This window comes from Capra hircus, chromosome 4, assembly GCF_001704415.2.
Source record: "Capra hircus breed San Clemente chromosome 4, ASM170441v1, whole genome shotgun sequence".
Lineage (NCBI taxonomy): Eukaryota > Metazoa > Chordata > Mammalia > Artiodactyla > Bovidae > Capra > Capra hircus.
The window spans coordinates 120,269,432-120,284,119 of NC_030811.1; the positions used below are offsets into that span (position 1 = coordinate 120,269,432).

The 14,688-nt window shown below is 37.2% G+C and overlaps 1 pseudogene; it reads right to left on the reverse strand.

Moving 5' to 3' along the window:
- On the reverse strand, positions 8,027-8,972 carry LOC108635903 (annotated as a pseudogene).

A 14,688-nucleotide genomic window follows, 5' to 3' on the forward strand; every position in this document is an offset into this window, starting at 1 on the left:
GAACTCAGAACTCCTCTCCAATTGCAGCAGGAAATCAGTGTTCCTCTGGAGTTCCAGTGTGGGATGCAAGATTCCACTGGAGTCATGGTGGGAAACTCGGGGTTCTTTCCGAGCTTGGTTGGTACTCAGGGTTCCTGGTGACTTGTGTTGAGGTCTCCTCCCGAGTTATCTTGGGGAGACTCGTCTCTAGCAGGGATGTGCGGGGGGAGGGGGGAGCTCCTGTCTTGTTGCAGTGATGGGTGGCTGCTCCTTAGTTTTGGCAAGGGATTACTCTCTCTTTGTGGTCTGGGTCAACTCTGTAGTTGTGGGGGTTTTAATTCTCTCCAATGGTGGTGTGCAAGCTCTTCTCTCCATGTGGTGTGAAGTTCGTCTGTATTAGCAGAAGAGGGGTTCCTCTCTCTGTGTGATGTCCAGTGGGTTCCTCTCAAGTTGTGGTGTAGAGTTCCTCTCTAGGGGTGAGGCTGTGTCCTCTCCAGCTAGGGTGTGTGTGTCTCCATGGGGGAGGTCCTCTCTGCTTTTGGTGCTATGGGTTCCTCATTAATGTTAGTGAGATTACTGTTCTCTAGTTTTGAGGGCCTCAACTAGAGTTCTTTTAGGGAGCTTATCTCCACTGGATGAACAAGGTCTTCTTTCTCAGTGTGATATCCCAGGGGACACCACTCTAGTTGTGCCTGGGGAATTTGCTTCAGTTTTGGCTGGGGAGCCACTCTGTCACTTGGTCCAGTGACCCCTTTTCTTGTTCCAGTCTAGGGATCCTGTGAAATTTCAGCGGGGAATTTGGGGTGCCTCTTGAGTTGCAGCATGTGATTCAGGGTTCCTTTAGAGTTGTGGTGGAGACTCCTCTGGAGCTGCAGTGGGACAGATTTTCTGTAGTAGCGATGTGCAGGCTAGTCCCTGTCTAAGTGCAATGTGTAGGCTACACTCTAGATGCAGCATGGGCTCCATTCTAATTGCAGTGGGAGTGCGCTCTTTATTTGCTATGGGTCGGCTCATCTCCTTTCTAGTTGTGACAGGGGAACTTCTCTTTAATCGTGGTAGTTGGGCTCTTCTCTAGTTGTGCTAGAGCACTCTTCTCAAATTGGGAGTTGGGTGACTCCTCTATGGTTGTAATGAGAAGGGGAGCTTTTTCTAGTTGTGATGTGCAGAAAGTTCCTATCTATTTGTGGCAGGGTGCACCTTCTGCTTAGTTGTGATCTGAGGCTTCCTGTCTTGTGGCGGTAGAATGCTCCTCTTGAATTGTGGTGGGGTAAGCTCATATTGGGAATCCTCTGGAGTTGCATCAATGGGCTAGTGTCTCTACTAGTGTTGTGATGGGAAACTTGGGGTTCCTCTTGTGTCACTGCAGGTGAATCAGGAAGTTGTGAATCACTAAGTGGGGAAATCTTGCAATTCCTCTTATCTCTGCTTTGACTAGGTAAGGAGAATTTAGATTCAGGGTAACTGTGCAGGTTGAAATAAACATAATCTGTATTTTTCTTACTGTCAGATCAATATGTTGACAATAGTGAAGAAATAAAGCTTAATTTTTCAAAAGTAGTTACTGTTTTCACAGGGGAAAATACAGAGCAGAAAATATAATTAACCAAATGTTAGCAAACACTGAGCCAGACGGTGGACGCTTTAGAGACTTAAGTCCAAATGCTACCTGGCAAAATAAAAGATTGCTGCTTTTACTGCTGATAAGTCACTTCGGTCATGTCCGACTCTGTGCGATCCCATAGATGGCGTCCCACCAGGCTCCACAGTCCCTGAGATTCTCTAGGCAAGAACACTGGAGTGGGTTTCCATTTCCTTCTCCAATGTATGAAAGTGAGAAGTGAAAGAGAAGTCTCTCAGTCGTGTCCGACTCTTCGCGACCCAACGGACTGCAGCCCACCAGGCTCATCCATCCATGCGACTTTTCAGGCAAGAGTACTGGAGTGGGGTGCCATTACCTTCTCCGAAAATAAAAGGTTAACTATTTTTTTTTTTTCAGAAATCAGTAGCAAGGAGAGAAAGACCTGCCCATTCCAGATGTGTTCTTGAGTCTCCAGACTTAAGAATATAGGAGAAAAACTTAGGATTAAAAAAAAAAATGAGAGATTTATCAATTAATTACTTATGCCTACCAATTCAATATAATAAACTCATGAATTTAAAAGCCAGAAACTATTTTCTTCTCAGAACTGGAAGAATCTGTCTCTAACATCTATAAAAAGATTGTTTAATTATTTTCTTTTAATTTAGATTCACAGGAAAGCCTTTACTCTTTGTCATTGAGGAAGTATATACATACATTTTAGGTTTTTTTATTTTATTTCAAAAATAATATAGGTAGAACACTATAAATAGCAATATGTGCAAAATTAACTCCAAGTAAATTATATGCCAATATATACTTAAGGAAAATCTGTCACCAATATGCTAATTCTTATATCAACAGACGTGCATACATGCAGACACAACACATGCAAATACATACACACAAGGAGGGGACCCTATATATCAGAAGTGTTTATTATACCTTATCTCATTTTCTTTTTTTCAATATAAAATTCAATTAAAATCTAAGAGACACAAATGCGTGTGCTAAATTATGTTGTTTTCACTTCTTTGTATCATTTTTCTTTGGCTGGTCAAGGGATCCATCCTCTGGCACCAGGGCGCTGCAGAGATCGGTAATGAGAACTGTGGCAAAGCATAAACACATTTCTGTAGTAAAGGCCAACAATGCTTATTTTATGCCTACCAAATGCTGAAGGTCACTTAGACCAAGACGGTAACATAATAATTTCTCTTATGAATGTTGCTGATGTACTCTAGAATGTATAGAAAATAATTTTAAACCAACATTACCTGAGCTGTTTTTTTTGAGAAACATAACAATGGTAACAAATTTTTGTGTCCAAATGACTATTTCCAGAGATGGACAATGCTTAATCCTATAACTGACAGCCAGGCCTCAAACACTGGTGTCTCTTCTACGGTATTTTGAACGTAAAATAAGACATTAATTCTTCCAATTATATCTCCAGAGGTAAGAAAGCAAAAACCTAGGAAAATGAAAAACTCATAGAGTTTTATATACATCATAATGACATGCAGACTTAGATAAAACTTTTTCAATGTGTATTACAGTTTTTTGTTTGTTTTTACTTTTCCAGGTAGATAACAATGTTCCTTCAAAAAGTAGGTACATGATTAAGTAATTTTCTTAGTATAAAATGGCATTTACACAAAGAGACTGTGCTCTGCTTTACAGATATTTTGTAGATGTCCATATATTTATCTATAATTTTCCTGATCATTTTGTCAAAATTTTAGATAAGAAAAATTAAAGAATGGAGAAAGAAAATTGCTCCTCTGTGCTTGAATTCATTTTCTTGGGGATTAGCAGTAATCTGGAAGTGAAAGTGACCTTATTTGCCATGTTGCTACTTGTTTATTGCATTAATCTTCTGGGAAATCTTAGAATGATAATTTTGATTAGAATGGATCCCCAGCTTCAAACACGAGTGTTCTTTTTCCTCAGCTACCTTTCCTTGTGTAATGTCTGCTATTCCACAGGAATTGGGTTCAAGATGCTGGTTGACCTTTTGGCCAAGAACAAACCAACCCCCTTCTATGGCTGTGCCCTACAGTTCTTGATTGCCTGTACCTTTTGCAGATTCTGAGTGTCTCCTGCTGGCAGTGATGCCTATGACTGGTACAAGGCCGTTAGCACCCCCTTGCTTTATGAGGTCAGCGTGTCCAGCAGTGTGTGCTCCCTGCTCAGGGCTGAGGTTTACATGATGGGGATGGTAGATGCTCTGATACACACGACATTAACATTCCACTTATGCTTTTGTGTGTCAAATGAGTCACTCTTGTGACTTACCTCCACTCTACCTTCTTTCCTGCTCTGATACACAGGTCAATGAATTGACAGTATTAATTGTTTTTGGAGTTATTGAATTGAACTTGATTTCAGGAGTTCTTGTCTCTTCTTGTTATATCATTCTTGTAATCTCAAAGGTCCATTATGCTGAGAGGAGGTTCAAAGCTTTCTCCACCTGCATCTCCCACCTAACTGCTGTGGCAGTTTTCCAGGGGACTCTGCTTTTCATGTACTTTAGGCTAAGTCCAATCTACTCTTTAGATCAAGACAAAATGACTTCATTGTTTAACACTCTTATGATTCCAATGTTAAATCCTCTGATTTATAGCATATGGGACAAGGATGTGAAAAATGTCCTAGGAAAACTAAAAATAAAAGATGACTTCAAAGATTTATATCACACATATGCACACACATATAGTAATTACTTTTGCAAAATTATACGGTATAACACATGAGAAATATAATTTTATCAAATTATTTAATAAATGAGTAGCTATACTAAAGTTCAGCTATAGGAAATTGTTGCAGTTTTCAAAACTCGTCATGCTTATTATATGTCTTGACCTTATCTATGAAACTTTCCCTGTGCAAAATTTCCTGGCTCTTCAAATTATATCATATTTTTTGTGTATATCCATTTATTCAAACATTATCATTTCAAGTATATTAATATGTATCAACTATGTAATTATTCTTTGCCTGCCTGTAAGTGCTTTACATTTCTTGAAAAACTGATTAGTTTGTATAAAAAAGAACCTTATAATCTAGATGAATAAAGAAATAATTATTAACTAACCACACATACAATTCATAATAAAGTTTAAGACTTTCATTAATTGGAAAAAAAACAGGGTTAAAAATCTAGGAACAAATGTTAAAACACAGTGTGCAGAAGAAATGTTTTCTTGAATGGAGATATTAATTGTCAGATTCAAAAATAAATTTGGGAAGGAAATGATTTTAGGAAGATGATTTGACACTTACAGAGGTCTTGAGTTGAGCAGCTGTATACCTTTTCAGGGAATTTCCAGTGGCTCAGTGGTAAACAATCTGCCTGCCAATGCAAGAGATGCAAGAGATTTGGATTCAATCCTTGTGTCAGGTAGAGCCCCTGGAGTAGGAAATGGCAACTTGCTCCAATATTCCTGCTTGAAACTTCCATGTACAGAGGAGACTGGCAGGCTGTTGTCCCTGGGGTCACAATGTGACTGAACATCCACACGCACACATACACACACCTTTTTAGAATTAAGAAATCCAAAACTGAAAGCAATTTAAAGTGCCTTGGTAAATTGCATAGTTTTCTTTAATAATTAGCTATCAACCCCTTCTCTTTTTCGTTCTGATTAAATGTTCCTTTTTATAGTTCACAGACAACCATTTCCTTTAATCATTCTATTTGATATCGTCCTGTTTGTGAAATCATGGCCTACAGTATGAGATTGTGAACAATCTTTGCTAAAGGATTCTGCATTCCATCTGTATTATCTAAAGCACTTACCTAATGTTTGGGTCACAAATGGAGAAAGAGAGAGAGAGAGAATGAAGCAAAGAAAAAGGAAGGAACAAAAAGAGGAGATAACATTTTTGAGTGTTTATTAGACATCAATAATTAACAAAATAAAAATTAACTGAAGATATGGTATGTGGCTTGAATACATGTATATAATAGATTTTAAGAAAGAATATAAAATGGCTGTGAATACTAGGGTGCTGATCTATAAAGAAGATACATATCACACTAGAAGTAAAGAGCATTCATCTGTATACATTCTTAATGTGTATCTATTTTGTGGATTTCTGCTATAGAATCTGATGCTAAAGCACTGAATCAGCATGTCTAAATAATACAGATATATTTGAAGAAACATGTAAAATTCATGTACTTATTGATTACAGTTTCAAAAATTAAAAAAACCACTGTTTCTTAGATTTTTCTAACTATCATTGTAGAGTGTCTTTGTGCAGAAACATTTCAGAATGAAATTAAAGCCCAAGAAGATTCTCTGGCTTCCACAGGGGGCATTTGTGAGAAACTGACCTCTTACACAGAATCATGCTGGAAAGAACTTATGAAGATTTTTTTTTTTTAAATAAAAGACTTCAGGGGTTTTCACGTGTGATATGTTTTCTCAATTTACACACAATATTTTCAAACCGTTTTTTATGAGCAGAAACATGGTACAAATCATATTTTGAGATATATTGTCCAAGAAAAATGAAGTGTTGGTGGATTGTTGTTAATTTAGAGAATATAAATGTGCAATCTGGTTAGGTAATCTCTCTCTTTTTGACTGCCCTGTATCAAAGCATCTAAAGATTCATTTGATGTACATACTGGCTGTTATTATGAGGTCTAGTGGATGTGAACTAAAGGTAAGAATATTTTAAGTCCTATAAATGGAATTATAAAATTAAAATAGACTTATTCAATTATCTGTGGGCCTCCCATCCCAATTTACCAGTATCTCCCTGGAAGGAACTTGTACACATAGATATACCTCAGCTATTGTGACTATCTTAGGGATATGGTAAAGAATCTTTCTGGAATATGGGAGACCTAGGTTTGATGCCTGGGTCAGAAAGATCCCTTGGAGAAGGGAATGGCTACCCAATTCAGTATTCTTGCCTGGAAAATTCCATGAACATAGATTCCTGGTGGGTTACAGTCCATGAGGTCACAAAGAGTCTGACACGACTGAGTGACTAACACTTTAAAGGTCGACATGTCTCCAGATTATCTGACTCTAACAGACAGTAAGACCTTCATTCAAGAATGTCACAGAAAATGTAAACCATATCAAATATCTGGTCCCATCACTTCACGAGAAAAAGATGGGGAAACAGTGGAAACAGTGTCAAACTATTTTGGGGGGGCTCCAAAATCACTGCAGATGGTGACTGCAGCCATGAAATTAAAAGTCACTTACTCCTTGGAAGAAAAGTTATGACCAACCTAGATAGCATATTCAAAAGCAGAGACATTACTTTGCCAACAAAGGTCCATTTAGTCAAGGCTATTGTTTTCCCAGTGGTCATGTATGGATGTGAGAGTTGGACTGTGAAGAAAACTGAGCACTGAAGAATTGATGCTTTAGAACTGTGATGTTGGAGAAGACTCGAGAGTCCCTTGGACTGCAAGGAGATCCAACCAGTCCATTTTAAAGGAGATCAGTCTTGGGTGTTCTTTGGAAGGAATGATGCTACAGCTGAAACTCCAGTACTTTGGGCACCTCATGGGAAGAGGTGACTCATTGGAAAAGACTCTGATGCTGGGCAGGATTGGGGGGTAGGAGTAGAAGGGGACAACAGAGGATGAGATGGCTGGATGGCATCACCGACTCGATGGACGTGAGTTTGACTGAACTCCGGGAGATGGTGATGGACAGGGAGGCCTCAGTTCAGTTCAGCTCAGTTCAGTTGCTCAGTCGTGTCTGACTCTTTACAACCCCATGAACTGCAACACTTCAGGCCTCCCTGTCCATCAGAAACTCCCAGAGTTCACTCAAATTCACGTCCATCAAGTCATTGATGCCATCCAGCCGTCTCATCCTCTGTCATCCCCTTCTCCTCCTGCACCTTATACCTCCCAGCATTAGAGTCTTTTCCAATGAGTCAACTCTTCGCATGAGGTGGCCAAAGTACTGGAGTTTCAGCTTTAGCATCATTCCTTCCAAAGAACAACCAGGACTGATCTCCTGTAGAATGGACTGGTTGGATTTCTTTGCACAATGCTTCCATGTTGGCTCAGAAGTTGAAAAATCTCCCTGAAATGCAGGAAACCCAGGTTTAATCCCTGGGTCAGGAAGATCTCCTGGAGAAGGCAACAGCTACCCACTCCATTATTCTTTCCTGGAGACTTCCATGGACAGAAGAACCTAGCAGGCTACAGTCCATGGGGTGGCAAAGAGTCAGACATGACTGAGCAACTCACAGTTTTTCTTTTCATACACCCACAACACACATCATTTTATAACACACACACACATGATATACAGCTATTTTATTTGTCATTGAACTGAACAAAAACTAAGAGATCAAACAGCCAATATATGACTCTAAATTTATGATCTAGTGAATTGACTATATAATTTGAGTCATCATTTCTACAAGAAGATTTAATCAACACTATATAATAGATCACATTTCTGTTGGAAATATACATCTTCAACCAAATTGAATTAAGTGATTCATTAATTTCCTGACACTCTCTTTCACATCTTTGTTCCTGAGGCTATAGATCAGAGGGTTCACCATGGGACTAATGACTGTATAAAACACAGAACCTACTTTGACCATGAGCCATCAGTTTTTGGAACTGGGTACACAGTAAAGGAACAGGACAGTCCCATAGAACATGGTGATGGTGGTCAGATGGGAGGCACAAGTAGAGAAGGCTTTTCAGTGAATCCCAGCTGAGGGCATTTTTATGACAGTGGCAAAAATGGAAATATAAGTAGTGAGGATAATTACTAGGCTGCTCACCTCATTGAATATGGCAATAGCAAAAGAGAGCACTTGGCTGATGAAGGGGTTAGAGCAAGAGACGAAGACAATGGCAGAGTGCTCACAGAGAAAAAATATTTATGATGTTAGACTCAGAGAAGGATAATGTCTGGACAGAACAGGTGAGTACCAGGGAGGAGACTACACCCTACGTGTAGGGACAGGCCACTAACAATGCACAGAGCTCTGGGGACATGACCACTGTGTACAGTAGAGGCTTACAAATGGCCACAAATCAGTCATAGGCCGTCACTGCCAACATAAATGTCTCTACTGCTGCAAACATACAAGCCGAGAAGTATTGCATGATGCACCGTGTAAAAGAGATGGTTCTTTCTTCCACAATCAAATTCTCCAAGAGTTTGAGTGTAACTGTGGTGGAATGGCAGAAATCAACAAATGACAAGTGACTGAGAAAAAAGTACATGAGGGTATGGAGTTTGGGACTGATCCTGATGATGGTGATCATGCTCAGGTTCCCCACCACGATGACTGCATAGACGGTGAGGAAAACCAGAAACAAGGGAACCTGGAGGTCAAAACATTGTGAGAAGCCCAAGAGGGTGAACGTGGCCCTGGCACTCTGATTTCCTTCAGCAAACCACATATTGTTGATGGAGAAAATCTGAGACAGTGATAATAAAATGATAACAATGATAATGATGACAATCCATGGATATTACATTTATTGTGTGGCAGGCATTGTGTCAAAATATTGGTACATTAGTTTTGACCACTAAATAAAACTTTGACTTTCAAAACAACCAGTCTCATATTTTGCAAAAGGAAATGGAAGCATATATGATTTAAGACACTTGTTTGAATTAACACAGCCTGCTAGTGATGAGTTAGGTTTGAAGTTGATCATGAGTGACAGAAATTGAGTTTAATGTAGAGTGAGAGAGAAATATTTTCTATAGTGTTGTAAGAAAACACGGTTTTCATAGTTCCACCATTCTGAAGGTCTGTGCTGTTTAGCGGGAGTAACATAACAATAAATGAAAACATAACACTCAAATTTTTTTTAAGAAAAGCAGGAGTAATATTTTTAGAGGCCATAGTTCTATCATTATGTTCAAACTGAAGATCATCGAAAAGGAACAGGTCATGAGTCACCACGAGCATTTTCACATTTTGGAAACATAAATGAACATTGAAGGAAATAAAGCTCTATCTTCAAGTTTTCCAAAGATTTCAGTTTGATGCTGAAATTGCTGGCTTTGTGTCAGTGCAGCGACCTGGTGAAGCAATGACGCTGCATTATAGTTCGTAGCACCCTCACTGTTGTTTTTTTTCCTGTTTGACTGTTTATCGTTTTTCTCACATAGTGCCACTGATGCTCTCAATATAGTCTTTTACATTCTTTGATCAATATCTCTTAACTTGCTATCAATACTTTTAACCTAATAAATTTAGTAAGAACATTATAGCATTAAATGCTTATAGAAAATCTGAATTACAGAGTAACTTAAAATATATTTTGCTCAACTCTTTCACATTCTATACTGTTTCTCAAGAAAATCAGAGAATACACTAATAAACAGAAGTGGTTACATTATCAGTCTCGAAAGTTCTGGTGACAGGAATATTGAGTTTGATTAAAACTAAAGGTGATAATCTTGCTTTGAGTCATATAATCATTATTTGTATACATTATTTTGAGAAAGCAAAAGCATCTTGTACTGGTAAGCAGTTTATAACAACAGAATATATTTATTTAGCAAAGATTTTAAAATAAGTTAACCAATAACAAACACACGTCTGAAATATTCATTAATAAAGGGACTATTAGTTCAACTCTAATAAACACAGATGCAATTTTAGTTTTATATGACCATGTGAAGGGACAAATAATTCATTATTTCTTGAATAGCTTTATGGTACTTTTGACACTCAAAAAATGTATTTCCTATATGCAGAAAAGGGAATGGGTGGGAAGTGAACAAGAGTTAGTGACAGACAGACTGACACAATGAAAGAAGCAAGGAGTTGGAAACACAGATTTAAATTCAGTTCCAAGCTTTGGCATTTACTATATGATCTTTGGTGAATCACTCAGATTTTTTGAGCCTCAACTTCTTTATCAGTAATAATGACATGATAATATATATTTTGTAGGTGTATAAGTATTAAGTTAGGAAATGACATTAATATAATTAGCCCAAAGTCTGACAGTTATTCGGTTCAGAATATATAGGCTTTCCCGCCCTCATCCATTTTAATTCTTAATACTCTGAATAATTGGTGTTATTTTTAAACACATATTATTTTAAACAATCTGAAAAAAAAAGATCAAGCTTCAAAGTCGGCAGCAACAAAACTGCAGGAACAATTTGTGATGTCAAAGAGTAGCTCAACTCTTTTTCTGAATTGCTTCTTGGCCCTGTTCATGTTAATTCATCGATCTCCATCCTTCAATAAATTGTCTCTGTTTCCCCTGTGTTTTCTCATTATTATCTGACTTTTGTTAATCATCCCTTTTTAAGCTTGTGGTCACCTAGGCTCAGCCAACTTCCCTGTGATGCTGCTAACCTGCACTGTGAGAAAATCAATTTCTTCTTTTCTTGATTACTGTGGTTATTATGACAGTTTCTGACTCTTAAAAACTTTAATTTCTCCCTACTAATTAATTTATCAAATCTAAATTTCTCTGCTCCAGTTTTACCTAAACCCTTATCCTAGCTTTATTCTCCAGTTTTCAACCTTCTCTGCTCATGTCAGTAATCTCAGAATATAATGCCTGTAATTTCCTCTTTTTTTTACATACTGATGAAGCACTTAAACAATATATAAAGCATTTCATGAAAATTACTATCACGAGGACACTTTTCCTTTTCACTTCAGCCATATTTTCCACACCCTTGACATACTTGCAGACGTTACTTTCAAAAAAATGGAATTGTATATTATGGTGTTTATTATTATTTTATACTTATGATTCTTATCTTCTTTCGACTCAATTTTGAGGTCTTGAATTACCAGGCATTATAATATTCTTTTTAAAAATTTCATTGTGACTACTCTAATAAACACAGTGTGGATATCCTCAGAGCAAAAATCAGGAGGATACCCGAGTGAAGGGGGAGGATATCAAAGCTCATCCCTCAGGGAAATGGACTCAGGAGACATTATCACACAAAGACTGACAAAAGAGTGTCCACTGCTTTAGAGGTTTCAGGATCTCAGAGCTCCCCAAAGGAGAGAAAAAAAACAAGATATATCATCCCACCTGAAACCAACTCACTCGAAGATCCCATTCCTACTGTTAACTGTCTCCAGGGCAGTTCCCACTTAGAATTCAAATATCATGTAAAACATTAAGGAGGTAATCAATATAGCAGGAGCCCACAAAAATTTAATGTGACTGGAATATACTTCTTTCTTAATATCCAGAAAAAATCAGAGAAAGGAAGAAGCAGAGAGATTTGGAAGCTGAACCTGATTTCTATGGACAAAATGTAGAGCTTACGTATGCTTCCATGACCTTGGGGATTTAGACCCCAGAGAATTTCTCGAGCTACTGTTTTTATATCACATATCAAGAAATTATCTAGAATGCTTTTTTATGTGGCAATTTGCAAGAAGGTAGTTTTTTTTTTTTTTTCTGAATCACTGGAGATGACACCTCAAATAGTCTATTTCATGAATTTCTTTTAAAATTAATTACAAAAATACATGAACTGAATAAGAAAACTTGATGACTACAGTAAAACCCAAAATGAAAGATAAATAAGCTAAAATGAAACTGTTCAGAGATATTAACTGCTGTAATATATATTTACTGTGTGATTTTTCTTTCCCATTCTGTGTATGAAGTGCATGTGTTTTGAGATGTATAAGCAGTATAACTTGGTCTCTGATTTTGTTGCTTAACCTAAGTAAATATTATTGTCTCCAGAAACAGTGATGTTCTTTACTGAAACTAAATTATGTTTTCTTCTAAAAATAAGCAATGCACACTTCCTAGCTTACATTAATACAATTAAATAGTACAGCCTCTTAAAAATGGCAAATGCATTTTGGAAACATGTTTAAGTCTCTAAAACCTCGGAGTGTCAATCAATCTACTGGTTCTACTACAGTGAAATATCACAAAATTAGACCATTGACTTGCCTGGTGGTTCGGTGGTTAAAAAAAAAAAAATTCATCTGCAGTGAAGGAGATGTAGGTTCTATCCTTGCCTGGAGTTGGGAATAACACTTGGTGAAGGAAATGGCCACCCACTACAGTAGTTTTGCCTGGGAAATCTGTTGGGCAGAGGAGCCTGGTGGGATGCAGTCTATAGATATACAAAAGATTTGAACACAATTTAGCGACTAAACAGTAGCAACAAATGCTTCCCCTAGGCTCCTGACAACCTAACACTTGCCAGACTCTTTAACAGGAAGCCATAACACACTAGAGACTGTTTCCCACCAGGCACAGAATTTTTGTACATAGTATGGTCTTGATCCAAAATCCCACAGGTCTGCATGGTTATTCTCTCACTGAGATAGGCTTGAGTTCCACAATACATCTTCCTCCCATTGCTGACACCTCTGTACTCTGGACTAACTTTGGAGCCAGTATCTACACCCTAGTCACTCAGAGTTAGCAACCTTGTTGGATGTTAGTTTTCCATGCTGCACAACAAATTGCCACCAACTTTGAGGCTTAAACTGCTATCACAGTTTCTGTAGCATAATAGTCTGGGACATGCTTGTGTAACTTCATAAGATACTGGTAAACTATTTTCAAAGTTATTTAACCCTGTACTCTCATCTGAAATGCATAAGCATTTAACTTGCTACACATTTTCACCAGTATTTGAAACTATTATTCATTTTAGCTATTGTAAATGGAGTACAGTAGTTTTTCCTCGTGGTTTAAGTTTTAATTTTAATAAGAATGTCATTGATGACTAGCTATACTTACTATTTTTTCATGTGTTTATTTGTGTGTTCTCTTTTGTCAAATGTGTGCTCAGATAGTTCATCAAAACTTTAAGTAGGCTTTTTTTCTTGTATTGAGTATAAAGACTTCCTCTGTATTTTTTACATTGAAATCATTTATCAAATATAAGTTTTGCAAATACTTACTCACAATCTATGGATTGTATTTTCACTTTATTAATGTTGTCATTTATGCTTAAGAAACTTTTACCAAACATTTTTAATGGCAATGAAGCTCCTTTTATTGTTTTTTAAAGATCCATCCTTTTTGTGTTCATTCAAAGAATTATCATCATAACTTTTGAAAGATTTTTTCTGTTTTTTGCTAAATATTTTTCATTTTTATGTTTACATCTATGATTCATTCATCTATGATTCCTTGGAAAGAAAGCTATGACAATCCTAGACAGTGTATTAAAAAGCAGAGGCATCACTTTGTTGACAAAGGTCCATATGGTCAAAGTTATGTTTTTTCCAATAGTCATGTATAGATGTGAGTGTTGGACCATAAAGAAGGCTGAGTGCCAAATTGTTGCTGTCAAATTGTGGTGCTGGAGAAAACTCTTGAGAGTCCCTTGAACAGCAAAGACATCAAACCAGGTCAGTCCTACAGGAGATCAACCCTGAATTCTCATTGGAAGGACTGAGGTTGAAGCTAAAGCTCCGACAATTTGGCCACCAGTTGAGAAGAGTTGACTCATTGGAAAAGACTCTGATGCTGGGAAAGGTTGAGGGCAGGCAGAGAAGTGGGCAACAGAGGATGAGATAGTTGGATAGCTTCACTGACTTAATGGACATGAGTATGAGCAAACTCTGTGATATAGTGAAGAACAGATTGCTGTCATGCATGCCTAAACACTTTAGTCTAAGACAATACTTGGTCATTGTATGATTGGAATAATTGTGTTGTTGATTGGTTACTCATATTTTATTGTTACTGTGTGTTTGATTGATTAGTTCTTGGAGTCCATGTTGCCCTCCTGTCTAATTTTCCCAGACTTGCGTTTTTAAGAGTATGTCAGAAACAGTTTTATGCCTTCTTCGTATGAAGCTTGAACTTTCTGCTTAATCATTTTTCTTATGATGTACATGCCAACTGGCCAAAGCAGAAAAAAATAGCTTATTTCATCATATACCCGTAAACTTTTAATACATTTGAATTCACTCAAAAATAATTTATAAATACTACAAAAAGCAGTCATTTTAAAAAATTTTGATTGTATGGCAAAACCAATACAGTATTGTAAAGTAAAATAAAGTAAAAATAAAAATTAAAAATAAAATAAAAAATAAAATTCCTCTATTAATGGACAGAGATTTAAATTTAAAAAAATTTTTTTTAAATTTACATATGGTTTACAGCTATTTTCAGAGAAGGCAATGGCACCCCA